The 21086-nt window shown below is 42.7% G+C and overlaps 1 pseudogene; it reads right to left on the minus strand.

Annotated features, from left to right (window-relative positions):
- Positions 1-8797: 8797 nt before the first annotated feature.
- On the minus strand, positions 8798-20382 carry LOC102493214 (signal-regulatory protein beta-1-like; annotated as a pseudogene).
- Positions 20383-21086: the final 704 nt, after the last annotated feature.

Consider the following 21086-nt stretch of genomic DNA (forward strand, 5'->3'; position numbering starts at 1 on the left):
AGATATGCTCTACTCCACCACCTACAGTATCCTGCTGTGTGACTTTCAATATGACACTTGACTTCTCTGAGCCTCAGGCTTATTGCCAAGAGAAGTTAAAACATGCAAACCATGGAGATGTAGTTGGAATAACACAATACACTGCATGCAAACTTCCTTACTTGTACGTCGTGGTTCTTGTATCCAATAAGGAGTTTGTCTTAGAAATAGCACTGGTCAGGAGAAATGGTCTTGCCCCATCATGGATGTGACTAGGAAGTTAGGACACATGGTAGGTTTCAGGTCCCTACTCTCTCATTAGAATTTCTCAAATGAAATTGTGACACATACCATATTTTCATCCAAATTCCTCTTTCAATGAGGCACATGTGCCTATTGTGAAATCTTCCTGATCTGGTACAAACCCACAGGAAAGTAAAAGAAAATAATTAAAGTATATTATAAATATCTCTATCTTGTCTTACATTTTAAGTCAAGCTATAAATCCATGTATAATATGAAGAAATTTTGGCAGCTATCATTTTTTGAATATGTATAATGCTCCAGACACCGTTTCTAGCTAAGTCTTTAAATCTCCAAAGTGGAGCCAGCATGTGGCCTGGTGGCTCAGACAGCTAGATCCCACATGTTTGACCATGTAGATCAAGTTGCAGACCCCGTAGCTTGAGAAACATGTTGAGTATGTACGCATGCCTGCCCCAAATCCTGAAGAAAGTGAGAAATGGAGGACAAGGGTTTTCAGTATGACCATGTCCCATCGATCATGCTTTATTGCATTCTCTCTCTTTCTCTGTACCTTTCTCTCTGTTACTCTCTGTATAATACATGTACCTTTGGGCAAATTAAAGAAGAAAAATGTCCATACTAACCTCATGAACCCCATTTTATAGGTGAGGAAACCAGGGGTTCCCAGAAAGTAATGAATTCACTGAGGTCGCCAGGCTTTTAGGTTGGAAACATAGGCTGCCACACTCCAGAATCTTTACTTTTAACTCTCTTTTATAGGAATGGAGAAGAATCTTCAAGAGAAAGCATAAACCAACCATAGTCCAAATTATAAGCACCACAGCAGGTTTGAGCAGGTGTAAGGTCTACAAGACCCTGGTTACCTATAATTACATAAAGCATCACTATTGAAAAGATGTCTGTGCAGGTAAGTATCACCTAAGATTTGGGAAACAAAAATATAACACAACCCCAAAACATACAGCTAACTGATTTTTGACAAAGGGTACCAGTCAATCCAGTGGGAAAAGAAAAACCTCTTTATCAAACTGTGCTGGAAAAACTGACTGTCCACCTGCAGAAAGATAAAACTAGACACCTATCTTTCACCATCAACAAAAATCAACTCAGAACAGATCAATGATCTAAATCTAAGACTTTTAACTATCAAACTGCTGTGGAAAACACTGGGAAAACTCTGGGAGACATTGGGGTAGACAAAGATTTCTTAAATAAGACCCCCAAACACAGGCAATAATCCTAAAAATGGACAAGTGGGATTATATCAGATTAAAGAGTTTCTGCACAGCAAAAGACACAGTAATTAGTGTGAATTGACAACCCTTGGAATGGGAGAATAATTTTTGTAAACTATGCCTCAGATAAGGGAGTGATAACCAGAATATTCAGGGAACTCAAGCAGTTTATCCCCACCCCAAAATTATTAACCCTATTAAAAGTTGAGAAAATGAGCTGAACAAAAAAGTCTCTAAGGCAGACATATGAACAGCCAAAAAACATATACAAAATGCTCAACACCCCTCATCATAAGGGAATGGAGATCAAAACCACATTGAGATACCATCTAACCCCTGTAAGAATGGTGAAGATTTAAAATACAAAAAAAAAAAAAAATGATAAGAGTTGGTGGGACTGTGATAAAAGGGGAACTCACCTACACTGTTGGTGGGAATGTAAATTGGTCCAGTTACTGTGGAAAACAATATGGAGTTTTCTCAGGGACCTACAAATAGAACTACTATATAATCCAGGAATTCCACTCCTGGGTATCTACCCAAAGGAAAGGAGAATGTTCAGTCAGAAAAGTGCTTGCACATCTATGTTTATTGTGGCATTATTCACAATTGCTAGGAAATGGAATCAACTCAAATGTCCATGAACAGATGAATGGATCGAAAATGTATGCACATATACTCTATGGAATACTATTCAGCCATAAAAAAGACCCTGGCTCTTGATACAAAAGTGAATGAATAAGAAAAATTGTTTGCTGAGCGAAGCAAGCCAGGCAATGAAAAAGAGACATTGTATGTCTCCACTTAACATATATTGACTGATCACACTGTGGTAAAGACTGAATGATTGGATGACATAAAAACATTGAAAATAGTTATGGACACTGGTGACAGTATGGAAGGAGGGTGGGAAAGAGGGAGAGCATATGGAGGGAAATTAGGGAGAAAAATAGAGAGGCAAGACATTTTTTGAGACATAGAAATAGTTTACTACCTGTTGATGATAACATGTATAGTATCCTCAACTGAAATGGTGTGAAGTGTATTATATATTGGGTAAATTCACTTTACAAGCTAAGTGATGTGTAGTGACTGAATGTATACAATACATTTTAAAAACTCAATATATCAAGAGGTTATAATGAATTTAAAAATAACAATAACTTAAAACAAGAAAGACCAATGAAAATAAATACATTGCACCTGAGAAAATATGAAAAAAATGCAATGTGAAAAATTCTTTATAATGAATATACATGAATATACTTTTGTAAATACAAAGAAAGAAAAATAAATTGTTTAACAGTGTACATGGGACAATAACAGATAGTTATAAAGCAAGAATAGGTAAGCAGAAAATAAGAACATGTACATAGGAAAAACAACTAATTAGGAGCTTGAAAACAAAAACATAATTAAGGCTACATTTAAAAAGTTACAAAGATAAGTTGATTAGCTGATTATCTATAATAAAATAGTAAATTAGTGAGCTGAGCTATGAGGTGATAGAAATTTCCCACGCACAGCACATTGAAACATAACAAAACAATGCATAGCACTTGGAAATGCACCAATACATAATAAGGTAAATGAGTACAAACACTGAAATAGGGAAAAAAAACCCTACAAAATCTTTCAAAAATTTGGTTTATCAATATTTATATCTGAAAATATAGTTAAGGTCCATGCACAAGTGGAAGAAAGAAGAATAGTTGTAGCAGATGATGTGACAATGTCTAATATTTTGACAATTTATTATGACTATCACAAAAATGATTTTTTCCCATTGGCCATGGAGAAGATCACTTTCCAGGGCTCCAGTGGCCACCATCATTTGTACAGTCCTGTACCATGTGCAAAGGAAAGACTGTGAGTTTAAAATACCAATGTTAATAAGTGCTAAGGAAAAGGATTCATCAGGTTAAGAGAATTTATATAGCAGGATGAGAGAGAACTAATTATATTTTATTAGGAACGTTTATGGGAAGTACTTTTAATAAAATGGTATTGAACAGAGACTAGGAAGAAAGGAGAGAGTAAAATACTAAGAAAGGAGAGAGTAAAAGATATGTTGGGGAAGAAGATGAAGAGTGGTATCATTTGACTGACATTTTCAGAAATTTGCTGTGACCGAAATAGGGAGACTAGTTGGAGGCTCCAGCATTGTTCCAGGAACAGATGAGGCTGGCTGGGACCAGGAGCAGTAATGGAGGCGAGAAGTGTGTGGGTTATGGACATAGCTGTGCTGTGCTGGATGGAGCAGGATAGGACGCGCCTGAGAGACCTATCAGTTTGCAGGAATTTGCTATACAGCTGTTAAACTGTTAGTAGCTTGAAACTGGCCATATTGGGAGCATTTATACACAGAAATTGGCAAGCTCTACAAATCTACAAATCAGAATTGCTTTTTTTTTTTTTTCCTCTCAGACAATTAGTTGTTAAACATTTATCATCTTGGGACCAGCAGATGTTGAAGTGGCTGTCACTGGGCTTCCACATAGTTGACTGAGGTTTGTATCCTGTACTCGATGGCTTAAAACTCACACTGGGCACGTGTGTGTGTGTGCATGCCAAAAATCCTGAGAGGAGAATGGAAGAGAAGAGATTGTGGCATGGCTATCCCCCCTTGGGAATGATATCTCACTTTATGTCTCTCTGTGTCTCTCTGTCTCTCCAGGAAGCACACACACCCTAAAATAAAAACAGAAGCTCTCCAAAAAAAAAAAAACCCCACAAAACAAAACAAAACAAAACAAAACACTTACCCTCTCACCACTGGACATAAGGATTTCAAAGACAGAATTCGGGAGAGGGTATAAAAAAGAGTCAAGGGTGAAGCCAGAGCTTTGGCCTGTCACAGCATTGGTACCATGAGCCACTGGGCTGGGAAGGACAAAGGATCAGAGAAGAACTAGTTCTCTCATCATGGGTGACGAGGAAAAACTTCATTATGGTGTGAGGAGAAGGTCACTTCAACAAACCAAAAAGTGAATACTTTTTATCTTAACAGCTGGGATAGAGGCAACAGAGAGCTTCAACAGGGTCAGGTGTTGGAAAGCAGGAATCTGAAAGACAGGCAACTCATGAGAGAGCCAAGTAAAGCGTGTGCTTATAGCCAATCCCAGGAGGCTGGATGACAGATAGGCTGATGCGATATATTGGGCTGGCTTCCCACAATCTAGGGAGGTATCGTGGGTTGGTCCCCAGAGCTATGTCCCAGGACCCTGCTTAGGTTCATGAATAAAGACCCTGGTCTATAGTATCAAGAACTATGTGAACAGGTCACAGGAGATGTGAGTGGTCAGATGTCCTCAGAGAGGAGGTGCTTGGGTGGAGTCTAAAACAGCTTCTTGACGTCTTCACTCTCACAAAGGTCTTAAGTCCCACCCACAACTTATTGTCAGTCCTTCCACTTCCTGTGGACATAGATGGCAGAGACACTGACCACCAGCAGCACCTTGGGGACCAGGAGGAGAACTATGAAAATGGAACTAGGTGACTCTGTACCTAGAAATCAAGAGAAAGGAGCTATTTGTGCAGGTGACCTGGGACTCTGCATTCCCCATACCCCATTTGAGGTCTCCACATACCCCATTTGAGGCTCGCTGGGGTTTAAAACTAACATCCTTCTCTGGTTCCAACCCATCATAGAAGGAGAGTGAAGAAATTCCTAGTTCTCACTCACTCTGACAGGTTGTCCTTGAGGGGAAGGAGGAGAGAATGTGTATGAGTGATGCATATTTATAACCTGATCGTCACCCCAGTCTGGCAAGGAGGACCCACCACAGGTGGTGTTGGGGCTGCGGGACCTGATCACAGGAGTGCAACTGTGAGAGCTTTCCCTGGACCTGACCTGGGATGGCATAAACACAAGAAGGGAATTCCTTGGCATTAGACATTTGAGGGAGAGTTGGGAAATGGTCTCTGAGGACTGTGTACTGGACGCTGCTGCTGGGCATCAACACCTTGTGGGAACACCATGAAAGGCTACGAGTGGATCCATGAGGAGTTGCAGGTTCAATGTGAGGCCAGAAGTCCTCTTGGCAGCATCGTATGTGCTCACCTCCTGGAGTCAGAGGACAGAGGGAGCAGAGGACCCGCTTTGGACATAATGGTAAGAGTAGTGGGATTACAGAGGACGGGGGACCTTGACATCAAGGTCCTGCTCTGTCAGGACAGGGACCTAATGGGGTTGTCCTGGGACCTTGATGAGTGTGGAAAGGGGCCTAGGAGTCAAAGCACTCCAAGGAAATCAGTCCACCCTCAGGTTGCTGTGGACAATGGCAGCACCACAGTCCCTTATCTCTGAAATATTCTTCTAAGACAAAAGAGATAAAAAGAAAGAAATCAGAAATAAAGAAAGCAAATTCTATGCAAAACACACTTCTTTGATGAGAGATACTATAAAATGACTCTGTGTCAGAGAGTGATCATCAGATCCTCGTTCTCATCTGTCCCCAGGCTGCCACCTCACTATTACACAAGAGACACACAGGAGGGTGGCCAGCCACGAGCCGCAGGGTTACTGGAGATGCCACCAGCAACATGAAATCCACCCTGAACTTGAAAATACTGGAAAAGTGTGGTGCAAATGAGAGCCCTGATCCTCAAAGGCCTTCAAAAGGTTGTCTGATGTTGAAGGTTCATACAGAATCTGTGAATAGGGTCACCTTCCATGGCAACAAGGACTTGCAGATGTGACTAAGGATCTGAGGAGGGGAGGTTATGGTGGCATGCCCAGGAGGGTTCAAGGTAATCACAGGGGTCCTTGCACGTGAAAGAGGGAGACAGGAGAGTGAGAATCAAAGGAGATGTGAGGATGGAAGCAGAGATCAGAGTGATGGAGGCCATTCTCCAAGGAAGGCAATAGCCTCTAGAAGCTAGAGAGGGCAAGGAAGTGGGTCTCTCCTAGGGACTCCAGAAGAAACACACTGTAAGATGATTAATTTGTATCGCTAAAACCACTAACTTCGTGACAGCTCATCATAGCAGCAGTAGGAACCCCATACGGGGAGGCAGGAATACTCTCAAAGGACTCACAGAATCTCAAATGCATGACTTCTCTGGAAATAAGCAAAACAGGAATGAAGAACTGCTCTATAGTGACTGAATGGTGACAAGATAAAGAAAAAAGGGGAGAGGAATATTTGGGGTCTTAAAAGACAAAAAAAAAAAAAAAAAAACCCAAAGATATGAGAATTCAAACCTTTCCACTACTTTCAAAACAAAGCAATCAACAGACACACCCAATCTCAATGTACCTGGATTATGCTGTACTGACAGAAAGGAAATCCATGAAGTAAAACGAGTGTCCTCACTCTATGACTGAAACTGACGGGCTAAAGGATGTACAAACACAAGAGATGGGTGTGAATGCCAGATGTGGTGTGTGTGGAGGAGTGGGGCCTGGGGAAGAACATTTGGAAGAGGGATATGGAGACAGAGCATTGTCGGGATGGGGAGGTCGTGTTGTTATCTGTTGGAGATATTTTGGCCAACTGGACCGGGGAGAAATGTTCACATATTGAAATGTTCACTTTGTAAGCTAAATAATGTGATTGAATGCATATTTTAAAAAATGTAAAAAAAAAAAAAACTAGTGTAAGACACCCTAATGCCATAAACAGATAAAAATTCCACAGAAAACACACCCATCACAATTTTGCACACTATAAAATAAATAAGCTGAATAGCTCTAAAGGATCAAAAACCCAAGTTCTGTTTTGAAAGTTCCCAAAGACTTTTTTTTTTGAGAGAGAAAGATTTTTGCAATAGGGAGCATGTGCTTGCCAAAGACACACACACACACACACACACACACACACGCACACACACACACACACAGAGAGAGAGAGAGAGAGAGGAAACGAGAATTTACAATTCACCCCAGGGGAATGGCCACATCACAATCCCTTCTCCATTTTCCTCTTGAGATTTTGGGTACACACACACACACACACACACACATGCACACAAGTGTCAGGTGTGAATTTTAAGGCATCAGGTCCAGGACTCAAATCATGGTCAAATCCATGGGAATCCAGCAACATAACTATTCCTCCATCTGCTGGTCCTCCCAAAGATTTCTTAAGATTCAAATATTTTCACCAAAATAATCTAAGCATTTAAAAGATGAAAATATCAAATATTGCACCCCCCAAATAACTATAATATAAATTTAGAAATATTTGAATTCATATTCCACTTATTGTTCATTTTATTAGCTGTGAAAATGTTGCTGACTTCATTAAAGAAAAAGAAGAAAGATGGCCTTAATCTTGTGACATCCCATTACAGACGCCACTTGCATCGGATATGCACACATGGCCCCGGTAGTAGTGGATGTGATCATGCCCTTCCATCTACCTTCTTATGAGGAAAATGTTTTCTCTTAACTTTCTGGCTTTACTCAACAAGCAGTTAGGGACATGGACACATGGGTAACACAGTTTGAATCAGCACATGAGGCCATCACCATAAGACATGCTTGGAGTGTCCCCCTCCCATCCTTGAACATACATTTATGTAAAAGATCTATAAAGATGTGCACCAAACCATTCCCAGTACTGACTCTTGGACTGTGGCACCTACAGGAGGGGAAGTTCACTTAAATTCTACTTACTATTGGGGCTGGTGAGGGGGCATGGTGGTAAAGATGGCTGAATCCCATATGGCAGATGGTAAGGTTCAAGTCCTGGGTCTGGCAACTTGAGGGACATTCCGGGTGCATGTGCTTGCATGGCCAGGTTCCAAGGGGAGAGTGGAATAGAAGGAATTGTGGCACCCCCTCGTAAGGGGAGGGGTGCGTTCTCACTTTCTCTTTCTCCCTCTATCTTTCTCCGGTGAGTGCAAAACCCTATAGCAAATTTTAAAATATATTCAATTTACTATTTATAAATTCCTAGAGTATTCTGTAATAAATCTGAATTATTACTTTTAAAAAATATTAATTTAAGATCAATTTTGAGCTGGCTACACAGTGCACCAATAATTCATTGCTCAAGAGACACTGGATACCACATGGGAATGACAGTTCTAATCTCTGGCCTTGTCGCCAGCAACACTCTGAGATGTGCAATTGTCCAAGATCTGATGAGCTGAAGAAAAGGAAGAAGGGGATTCCTGCATGTCCATACCATGTGGTATTCATCTCCCTCTCTGTTTCGCACATTAAGGTGCATAGACACAGACTCTATCATGAACAAAGACAAGTATTTTCAAGGAAAAGATAAATATTAAAATGAGCTTGGTCAGCTGGAGAGCAGCCTCACCTGGGGTGGTGTCTGTGCCCTCGTGGTGGATGAGACCTCTAGGATTTAGCTTCTGGTGACCACAGGCTGCCCATCGTGCTCCACCTGGCCGGTGAGCACCACGCCCTCCCTGTGGGCAGACGAGTTCACCAGGAGCCAGCTGGTCAGGTGATAGTTCCCATCCTTGTTCTCTGTGAGGGTCGAGGCGGTTTCTGTTTTGGACACGTTTCCATTCTCCAGCCAGGTCAGCTGGAGGCTCTGGGGGTTGAACTTCACCTGGCAGGAGACCCAGTTCACCTGGTTTCCTGCCATCACGGGGTTATGGATAACCTCCATGGTGGGCAGAACTGAAAAAAGCACAGGACACAGATCTGACCTCACGGCACAGATGCACCACGGGGAAGGGGCTCCATAACTCGGCTCCATCATTACAGCCAGGGTGTCACCCAGGACAAGACTAGCATGCAGCTGGTGCTCAGACATTGAGGGGACTCCTTGATTGTGAATAAGAGTACTGAACACAGCAGTCAGCACACAGTAGGTGCTCAAGGACTGCTAGCTCCTATTCACATAATACCACTGAAGTCAAGGGAAACAACCCCTGGCATGCAGGAGGAACACAATAACTGCAGCAAAATGTTAATAGATGAAAACACTGAACTCAATCAGTGCTCTCTAACTGTTGATCTTACTGGTAAAATAAAGGAAGCTACTAGTATGGTGCTTGGCCCATGGGATGGAAATGGGGATAACTACAGCACAGCTGGGGCATGGTGGGTGACAAGGCTGTAGGAAGGAGATTCCAGGCAATTCAGCCCTGGAGTAAAAGCCAGGGGAGGGGTACAATGGCCACCAGGGTTGGCTGGATCTGGGTTGAAGGTCATCTACCTTGGATGGTCTGAGACAAGTTGGTGGTCCCACGGAGAGGAGAACCTCCCTGCAGGGTGACATGGGCCACTTCGCAGAATGATCTGAGAGCACACGTCCCCAGGGGCCAGCACCACAATGGCCATGCTGGAGATGCTGTAGGAGATACTTTTTCCTGCGGGGTCCATAGTGGTCTGGACATGTGAGAGCTCATTCCCATTTTTGTCCCATCACAGGGAGATGTCGCGGAAAGAGAAGCCGTGGGACTCTCAGGTGAAGCTCGCCGTGTGCTCAGGCCTGGCCCTCACTGCAGGGCACGATACCACAGGGGTAGAGGGCTTGACTACAAAGGAGTACTCATGAACAAGAGCTGTGACAGCCATGGCCTTCACCAATCACAGGGTGATACTGGTAAGGTACTCCCTTAATAATACTCAGGAATCTCTCTAATAATACTGTTGTGGTTGGGGAGAGAAGCCCTCCTCCTCACAGTACAGAGGGTAACATGGAGGCTCCAGAGGTGGGTAGACTTGCCTGTCGGCAGATAGTGGAAAAGAGTTAAGCCCTGGTGCTATTCTAGGCCTGAGTCCAAAGCCCCTCTCTGCACCAGCGAATTTCCCCAGTCTCAGCACAGGAACTAAATACTGACGAGTCTCGCTGTTTGTAATAACTGTTCCTGGCTCGTGTTCCTGGAAACCTCTCCCTCCTTGGAGACACTGTTTATAAAACTGTATGTAGGGGAGCTAGTGACACTGGGCAATGCCAGAAAACATGAACTCAGCTTGGCAGCCCATGGAGGTTGTGTCCTAGGCCCCTGATCTGTAAAATGGACAATAAGCATCACTCCTTTTTCAAGGTTCACAAACATGGATATTTCTCTATTTTTTAAAATTTTTTATTTCTTTTTATTTCAATTTCTTTTATACATTCAATCACATATTACTTAACTTACAAAGTGACTATTCCAACATGTATACATTTCTCACCAGTCCAGTTGACAATACTATAAAGTTATCTTCAATAGATAATAATCCATTTCTTTGTCCCATAAATGCCTTGCCTCTCTGTTTTTCTCCTTAATGTCCTTCCTCTGACCCTACTCCTTTACCTGCCCTCTTCCCACACTATCTGGTATTCACAACCATTTACTAAGTTTCTATAACCTTTAGTCATTCAGTTTCGGCCACAGAATGCGGACACTGTATATATTAAGTGGAGACATACAATGTCTCTCTTTCATAGCCTGGCTTGCTTCACTCAGCAGTAAAGCTTTCATTTTTTTCCACTTTCTGGCAAAAGCCAGGGTCTTGTTTTTTTTATGGCTGAATAGTATTCCATAGAGTATATATACTTTTTCAAGTATAGCACATATACTCTATGGAATACTATATATACAGATATTCATCTGTTCGTGGGCATTTGGGTTGGTTCCGTGCCTTAGCAATTATGAATAATGCCGCAATAAACATCAATGTGCAAGCACTTTTTCGACTAAGAATTCTTCTGTCCTTTGGGTAGATACCAAGGAGTGGGTTTGCTGGATCATATGGTAGTTCTATTTGTAGATCTTTGAGGAATCTCCAAATTGTTTTCCACAGATATTTCTCTATTTTTTAGAGGTTTTTAATTTAATTTTGTGCACTCACTGGAGAAAGACAGAGATAGTGAGAAGGAAAGTGAGAAATTACCCCTTAGGGAGTTGGCCACTCTATAATCCTTTCTCCTCCATTTTACTCCTGAGATCTTGGGGAAACAAGCACAGGTACCCAGAATTACTTTCAAGCCAACAGGTCCAGGACTTGAACCGTGGTCGTTCATGTGGGAATCTAGTGACGTAACCACTATGCCATCTGCTGGCCCCCACCCCATAGATCTATCTTTAAGCCTGACTTCATTTATAGCCAGAGCTCCCTTCAGGAGTTATGAATGTATTTCTTCTTTTCATTCTTTCCACAAATATTGCAATAGCATCTAATCTGTGCCAGTTCTCGAATTTAAGAGGAAGGCATGTGTTTTGAATTTGTATTCTACTGTCAAGTAAGTTTTGGCTTCAAAAGAAACATCAGTGTATGCTGAGAAAGCCAAAGGAGATTAATTTCTCCATTGTTCATTAATTACAAGAAGCACAGACACAGGTCCAATAAGTGGCAGAGCCCTTCCTGGGTCCTTCCTGTGTGGAAATGGATGAATCAGAGAATGAGGATGGTTTCTCCCTGTGGACAGAACCTAACGGGTGGCTCCACATTGCTAATTGTTGCTTCATACATTCTAGTCATGTCCACAGACAGTAGAGATCACAAATGTTAGTGGCTGGCCCCATGGCTTAGTGGTCAAGGGAAGCATATTTCACATTGCCAACTATGTGGTTCAAGTCCAGATCCCTGGTAACTTGCAAACATTCTGGGCATGTGCTCTGTGTGCTCAAATTCCCAACAGGATGGAGAGGTGGAGGAGAAGAGAGTGCAGCATGATCACACTTCATTGCAGGGTGTTTTTCCCTCACCCTCTTTCTTTGTCTTTCTGTTTCACTGTGTAGAGGGCATCCACCCACTGATTTAAAAAAAAATATTTTTCGGTCTTCTCTGTTCAGGTCCTGAGGCCAGCTCCTGCTCCGTGGAGGTGTCTTGCAAGGCCACTGAGACCTCCATAGAGCTGTCCGACACATGCTATTCTGAAACACTCACTCCGAGTAGATGTAGCAGATCTGAGACAGGCTGGAGCCCTTGACATCTCTTGGCCTCAGGCCTCATCTGTAGACAGAGGGCAGGCTGCAGGTGTCTAAAGTCTTTCATGTGCTGACATCACGGGATCCAGGAGTTAGAAAGAGGATCCTGGGCTTCTGGCAGGAAACCAACCTGTACATCTCTGCTGCCTTGAGTGGCACCTCCTAGTCACCCACATGAAGACCCCTTTCCTGTAGTGGGGGTCATCCTGACAATTCAGTTTTGCTGGAAGTTGGTCCCATAATGACATGAGGAACCATAGCAATTGCACACCTTCTGTCATCTTCCAGAGGACTGTCAGATTAAGTTGGGAACTCGAGCTTCTTAGGAGTTTCTTCTCAGTGAGATGTTTGTGAAGATTAAATGAAAACATCCTCTGTCTTCCTTCCCTAGATGAATCTTCCTCCTTGCAGGGAAGGTCAAGTCAGTATAGAGGAACAGAGCTCAACCTGGCAGTTGTCTGTTGTCCCCAGCAGCCACACTGGAGCTACCACCCAGTTGGCTCTCAGAACTCATTCACAGAGAGAAGATGCGAACCCTGAGGGGGACCCACTCTCTGGGTGCAGCAGAAGGGTTTGGCCCATTTTTGGGTAAGTCACTCAAGCTGTCAGCTCCCCATCTGTGCAACCAAAGGGCTGAGCTAGAAAGGAAAGGCCAGGGCTCTGGAGCCAGTCAATCTAGGGGGACCTGGATCTCCCACCATTCCCCAGCCGTGGACCTTGAGCACTCAGCATAGCCTCTTCAGGCCTCCACTCCGAACTTGACAGGTGATGTCAGACCATAAAGTTGAGTGACTAGCACCCCCTGATTCTTAGAAGTTATTCAAAGAAAGGAGTGCACAGGTGCTGACCTATTGTCACACAGGAGGGAACAAAGGAGTCCCCTGACATTCTCACCATGCACAGACAGCTCAGTGCCTTGTCCAGAATTAATCTCCACCAGAACTTTGCAGAACTTCGCACAGTAGTATTTGCCAGTATATTTAGGGGTGATGTTACAGATGTGGATGGAAAAGTCCATGATGTATCCCTCTGTGATGTTTGAGAAGGGTGTTACCTGGAGGAAGTGACCTCCTCAGAAACTCTAGATCAGCTGTTGGTCTGGTCTTTTCCTCTTGAATTGCTGGATGAGCTCCAGGGGGACCAGGGAGGTCAGGATGCAGAAAAGAGTGGCCAACTATCTAGCTATGACAGACACTGGTGTGCCAGGCTGTATCACCTGCAGCTCCTCACTTGTCACTCCTGGAGGGTACACCAGCTGTTATTTGTCATCCTTATGGATCCTGAATTTTTTTCCAAGTGTTTATCAACAACTTACAATGACCAAGTACACAACCACAGCAGGGCTTAAGCTCAGAAACAGCCTGTGTTATCTCATTTAACCTTCACGAGTCTGCAACAAAGACTATAACAAACTAGGAGCCTGAGACACATAGAGGTGAAGTGACACAGTAGAGTGTGTTTTGAGTGCCTGAGCCTTTGCTGATCATGTCATGCTTCACCAAATATTTGTGTCTCCGCACTTTCTGGACCGCTATATTCAATGGGACCTTGTGACTCTTCTTGAGCCCTAAGATGGGAACTGAAGTGATTGATATGGATATGGGACATGCACTGAATTGCAGGAACCTCCACACATGAATGTACCTCTCCCAGAGATCCCTAAGGCTCATCACAGGGTCTGTTCCATTGGTCTGATTCCTGAGGGACAATGAAATACAGGACTCCCAATACTCAATGAACTTGTAGCTTTAATAAGAAAGAAAACATTGTTTTGTGCCGGGACCTGCATGATGTCTGAACATGTACTTGAGTAGGGCAACGGTGAATTGGAAAGAAACACACAGACACACAACTAGAAAAAAGTGGGAATTGAGTGGTCCAGGCAACTTTGATGGAGTTGGCTTCAGCCCTGAGCTGTTCCCAGGTTTATTCTTTTATAGGGTAAAAAGTGGAAGGAGAAATAGACTACAAAGCCAGTTGTTTTCATTTATTTATTTTTAAATTTTATTTATTAGTATCACAAACTTTTTTTTTTTATAAAACATTCTTAGTTTTTATTTTTGTAATCAATTTCTTTCTAGATGTGTCCTTTTAGGAGGATCATTTCTCTTTTTTCTCACTTTTTTATTTTAATTTTTTATATAAATTCAATCATAGTATTTAGCTTACAAAGTGAACATTTCAGTATGTGTGTGAACATTTCTCCCCAGTCCAGTTAGAGTATCTTCCACCAATAACACCACACCTCCCCATCCCGTCAATGCTCTCTCTCTGTAATCTTTTTATATTACAGCCAGTTGTTTTCCGATGTTATTGGCTGAAGATGTGGAGCCTCTGATGTTTTGTGCTTCTAAACGAGCTTTCTTTTATCTTCCCAGGACTTCTCTGGCTAACTCAAGAGTTTTCTTTAACCAACACTGCCCTGCAGTGTTGACACACAAAGGCAGCATCTTATCCTTATTAAAGTTTTCACTAGCTCTGCAGTGTCAGCACAAGGACTGTGTTCCCATTCGTGTTTAAAGGTCACTATTGTGTTGCTCAGATCTGGCCACTCCCTATAGTTTTGGGCCCCCTGGAATCTTTATTCCTGTAGAATAATTATGTTACATTAGTTTTTGAAACTGCTTGACAAATTACCACCAACATAATGTCTTAAAAGAAGGAAAATTTATTATTTTATATTATAGAAGTAAGAAATTCAAAACTGGTATTACCTGGGAACAATCAAGGAAAAAACAAGACAAGAAAGGAAATCAAAGACACAGAGCTAGAGAATAAAATGATGACTACTAGGGGTGAAGAGACGAGAAGAAATAGAAAGATGTAGGTCATAGTTCCAAAGAAGTGGATATGAGGATGAACAAGTCTAGAGATCTCACCAGCAATGTGAGAGCTATAGTCACAATATTCTATTGTGTTTGGCATTTTTGCTAATACAGTACATTTTTAGGTACTCTCCTCTTTCTCTCTCTCCTTCTCTCTCTCATATACACACACACACACACACACACATAAACGCAAAGTGTAACCGTGGGAAATTATGGATCTGTTAATTTGCCTGACTGTAGTAACCATTTCACTCAGAAGATGTATATCAAAGCCTTGTGTTGTACACCTTGAAAAAATACAATTCTAAAGTGTCCTACCCCTTAAATATGTAGCAATATATAAGCAAGGATATGTGTCTTCTAGAGGCTGTGGTGTTCGCCTTTCCAGAATTTAGAGGCTGCCCACATTTGTCCTTGTGATTCCCATCCTTCTATTATCATGACCTCTTGCTTCATTGTCACATGTCCTCTCCTACCACTGAGTGTCCTGCCTGTTTCTCATTAGGACCACTGTGACATGTTGGGTCCACAGTGATACTAGACCAAGACCTTAAAGCCACCATCTTCAATGTGCTCATAGAACTAAATAAAGATATGGACAAGGCATTAAAGCAAATAGGAGAACGATGCATTGACAAGATGAAAAGATCAACAAAGAGAATTTTTAAAAAGGAATCAAACAGACACTTCGGCACTCAAAAGTCCTAAAGTACTGAACAAATGCCAGATCTACCAACATGATTCCTTGCAGATTCAATAATAAAATACAGAAGAGAGAAATAAAACATGTGAACAAATTATGTATACAAACATGTAATATTATATATTAGTGAGAAATATTAGGTTGTCAGGATAGTCATGCTGTATTTTTCTATGTAAAAAATGTTTCATGAAGTTCCAAACAACCCAATAGATAACTTGTATACATAAATATATGTATGTGTGCATGTATATATGTATATATGTATATATGTATATACATATAACTACATAATTAAAAGTTCTGTGAGATGATCCAGCTGGAAATCCAAAATTTATGTGCTAAATTTACATAGCAAATAATTTTCAACAAAAAAGACTAAAAGGTTGATGATTGTCTTGTGTGCCTCAACACCATAACTTTAACACTTACAAAAATACACCAACTGACACAACCTCAAAGACCTAATCAGTCCTGGGGATCTAATTATAGATATGCCTGAGAGTCTTACTGAATTGAAGCACCATGCCCCTGTAATATTTTCTTTCTTTTTTTTCTTTTTTTTGGAGAGGTTTTTGTTATAGGGTGTGTGCACTCGCCAGAAAGACAGAGAGAGACAGAGAGATAGAACATGAGAAATCACCCCCCAGGGGGGATGGCCACACTGCAATCCCTTCTCCTCCATTCTCCTCTTGGGATCTTGGGCACACACGCACACGTGCCTGGCGTGAGTTTAAGCCACCGGGTTCAGGACTCAAACCGCAGTCAACCACATGAGAGTTCAGAGACATAGCCATTATGCTAACTGCTGGTCCCATGCCCCTGTAATCTTGAGAAGGCAACTAAATATAAACTAGATGAAAAAATAAGGTTGCCTCACTTTAACTATAGACTTGTCTAAATTTCCCACAGTGATAGTATCCATTGCCCTAAGATGTTCTATATTGGGCATAGATCCTGAAAAGCAATAAATAATAAATTAACGTTAATAAACAAACCCCATAAGCCCTAACTTAACATAGTTAAAATGATCCAACATAGGTTACAACAGGGACTTGTACAATTAAAATAATGTTAACTGTAATAAACAAAGGGGTGATTATACCACTGCTTCCTCACTTGATGGCCCAATTCAATTGGTTCTCAAATCTAGGGGAAATTTAGTGCACCTTCCTATCTATTCCATGTAGCCATAAAAGAACACCACAGGCAAGGTAACTAAAACCATGAACATGTGTTTGGCTCATGGTTCTGGAGGCTGGGAACTCCAAGACATGGCACTAATATTTGTGGTGACTTGGTGCTGTATCATCCCATGGCAAAAGGCAGAAGGGGAAGTGAACACACACTAGCAAGAGAGAAAAACAGCCAAACTCATCCTGTTGGATAGCCCGTGCAATACCTTCCTAGGACACTGAAATCTATTTTACGGGAATCATTTCTATGTAAATAGCCAGAAACTGAGTTTCCCAAGACGATGACTTAGTGAAAAAAATAAAAGTAATTTGCATATAGGCAGAAAGCAGAACTCAGGAAAAGAAAACTTGAGGCTCTCTTCCCTATCCTCCACTCTTCTCCACACTCATTGTCAGAAGCTGCACAAACCTCATGGGATAGAACCAGGTCTGCAGACATTTGAAAAGAGGATTAAACCTGGGAGCTCTGCAGTTGCTATGTCTGAGCTCAAACCACAGCTCTGTCGGTTACTAATGAGGGACTTGGAGCTCTTTGTGCTTCTGTTTCCTTCTCTGTAAGGTGGGGGTGACATGAGTGTCCACCTTGGATAGGATGACCAAGTGGGATAAGAGCTAGAAGGCATTTCCTGCGGGCCTGGCACATAGCGAGTGTTCAAGAAATTGAAAAACTATTGCTCAGTAGGTGTCCTGAGTCACAAAGCATTCAGAAGGTATTAGGAAATAAAGAGGGGTATGGATGTGGATATGGAGATGCATGTAATTATAGATATAGCTAATGTCGGCAGGAATCCCTGTGTCTTATAGCTCTGTCTTTCCTCCTCACCTCTGTTCTGCATGAAAGAGGGAATTCCAAGATTGCCATGCAACCTATCAGAGAGAAAACTCACTTTACCGAGAGAGGGTATGCTCATGGGAAGAGCTTAGAGCAAGGTGAGGGATAAGACGAGAGAAGTGGAAAAGTTCAGAAGGTGGCTTGGAGATAGGAAAAACTAAACATATTTAATGCTCACTCCATGGAGACTGAAAACTGATAGGAAGAGAATCATAGGAAAACCTTTTTAAAATCCCATGTGAATTCCTACTGGGGAAAACCATGGGGCACTGTAAAGGTTAAAAGTGATTAAAGTGGGGACCAGCGGATGGCGTAACAGTTATGTCGCTGGACTTCCACGTAGTCGACCATGGTTTGAGTCCTGGACCTGATAGCTTAAAACTCACGCCTGGTGCAGTTGCATGTGTGCCGAAGATCCCGAGAGGAGATTGGAGGAATATGTGGCATGATTGTGTCCCCTGTGTATGTGTGTGTGGGAGGTTCTCACTTTCTTTCTCTCTCTGTCTCTCCGGTGGTAAGCACATGCGACCTATAGCAAAAGTCTCTCTCTCTAAAATAAAAAAAGAGAGTAAATGTAAATTTAAAAACGTGTGTGTGTGTTTGCATGTGTGTGTGCATGCTACACCAGTACACGTGCAGACATACACACACACATATGCATTCCATTACAAATATATAAAATAGTCTGTCCTATCGTGCCAGTTTACAAGATTGTTTTACGGATTAATGAGATAATAATACACATTAAAAGCTCAGTAACAATATGGTTGTGTGCATAAAAGGCATTTACAGAAATTGAAAAAGCTTGTGAGCACACACAACAGAGTGTAAGTTCTGATTATCTCTGAGTGATGGGATGGGGAATAATTGTTTTGTTTGTTATTCTGCATTTTCTAATTTTCCTGAAATTAGCCTCCCCTGCGAGTTGAGTAGGACAGCAAGTATAGCACGGTGCAAAGAATAAAGCCGACAGCTGGTCAGGATGGCTTAGAGCCCGTCTGCCCCACTGACCGAGGTAGGTGGTGCTGGCTAAGTTCCTCTCCATGCCTCAGTTTCTCAATATTCCAATGAGGTATAATAACAGTAGCAGTCCTGCTGGGAGGTGGTTAGCATTAGATGAGTTAATAAGTACAAAGTGCTAAGAAGAGTCCCTGCCTCAGTGGAAGAACTCGGTGATTGTTCCTGGTGTCTTTTGGGTGTAGTGTGTGTGCAATATGGATAATTTACCAAGTGCGATCCCTGCCCACTAAGACCTGTGAGGTGGAATACAATAGGACCAAGTGGAGAGCTTGGGGACTACTGTGCCCAGGCCTGAGACTATGGGATTGTCTCCACGACTACAGAAGGGGATAAGGACAGCCTTTCTGGGAGCTGGGAGACTCTCCTTGGCTGCACCAGAGAAGGCCTTCCAATTCTGGGTAAGAGGGTAAGTAGAATTTCCATGCGATGTTGAGAGCACCAGGGAGGTTATGAGAACCTGTTAAGGGCTGAACTGTGTCCCCACAACATACACTTGTCAAAACCTCAACCCCAGTGACTGTAATTGGAGACAGGGTAATTTTTTCGATGTCTTCAAGATGGACCTTCATCAAATGATCCGAAAGCCCTTCTAAGGAGAAAAGATTAAGATAGAGACACACACAGAGGGAAGATCATGTGAAGACACAGGGAGAAAGAAGCCATCTACTCTCCAAGGACAGAAGACACAAAACAAATGAGCCTTCCCCCAGTTTGGCCTTGAATTTCAAGCCACCAGAACTGAGGATGAAACGCCTGTTATTTCAGCCATCTGACCTGAGCTGCTATGTTATGGCAGCCCAGGCCACCCAGTGCAGGACCCATTGGCAGAAGGTGTGGAACTTCTCTAAGAAGAAGAGGCTGCAGAGGAACGGGTGGGAAGACATCACAGAGCATGGAGGGTTGGGGGACAGAGAGCAGAGTGAGGAGCCACAGGTAGGAAAAATGGTGACTGACAGGTCCTGGGAAATGCTGACCCAGCCCAACTCAAGTGGGCACCATTTCAGACTCTACATCCTTGGAGTGGTGACCAGTGAGCATTGGGCATGGAACCAGAGCCCTGTCAGGGTGTCTCTGAGCTCACTCTGCATCACTGGGCAGGTCATCTTGAATTTGGAGCCTTAGACTTGTAAGGATTAAACAACGATTACTCTGAAAAAGTACTTTATGCACAGGAATATTACCATGTTGTAAGTAATTGCAGTTGTTGTTGGAAGCCTCATTGATTTGATGCCTCCAGTACCTGTTGCAGATGAGGGATCCATAGAGAAAACACTGACGAGTCTGATTTTATGCCCTCAGGTAATGCCCAGTCCTTGGCAGCACCTGTGTTTATCTGAAGCTCCTGAGAGTCCAGACTCAGGGGTGGCCCCTGGAGCAGGGAGAGGGGACTCTACCCCCAGGCGACACTCACCTGTGAGTTCCAGCAGTAGCAACAGCAAAGGAAAGGAGGAGCAGGGTGGGGCCAGGAGGCAGGGACAGGCATTCTGAAGACCTAAGGAGCCTGCTTGGCCCAGGATTCTGTTCTGGGAGAGCCCACACTGTACTCTGCAGAGAGAAGAAAAGCACTATCGCACATGATACAGGAAGAAGTGATCGTGAGAGTTTGGAATAAAAATTAGTTTATAGATTTTGAAATAGAAACCTATCAGAAAAGGCAGCTGCATGGGGTGGAGTTACTCATGGTCTGTTTTCAGAATCCCTCAGGTCTACCAGAAGCCATACTTCTTCCCTGCCTGTGGTCTGTGCTCATTGCACTGGCCCTGTCACCCATCTTCTGATCTTGACAATTCCCCATTCAGGAACCTCAGGTCAAGGAGATTATGTGGTTATTGCTGTGCCCCAACTCCTCATACTAGCTTCAAGCAAGAGTTCTTCAGCTGGAGGCAGTGGGAGAGTTTCCCAGGATCTGATGACATTGTAAAGGAGCCAGGTCTCCTTCAGAAATGACTCTCCACTCCAATCCCTTAGCAGACAGGACTAACAGAACTTAGTTCCAGTGCAGTCTACTGTGGACCTGAGAACATGCATGTGTGGACACCCAGCAAGGAATCCTTTCCTGACTTCTTCAGGAGAGCAAGTAGATTTAGGTAAGTGATTTAGGTAAGTAAGTGTCTATTGTGTGGGGCCAGGTGGGTGGTAATTATAGAGAGGGGATAGAGTTATAGTGGGGGAAAACATGGCAGGCAT

Source organism: Tupaia chinensis, unplaced genomic scaffold, assembly GCF_000334495.1.
Source record: "Tupaia chinensis unplaced genomic scaffold, TupChi_1.0 Scaffold140086_1, whole genome shotgun sequence".
NCBI lineage: Eukaryota > Metazoa > Chordata > Mammalia > Scandentia > Tupaiidae > Tupaia > Tupaia belangeri.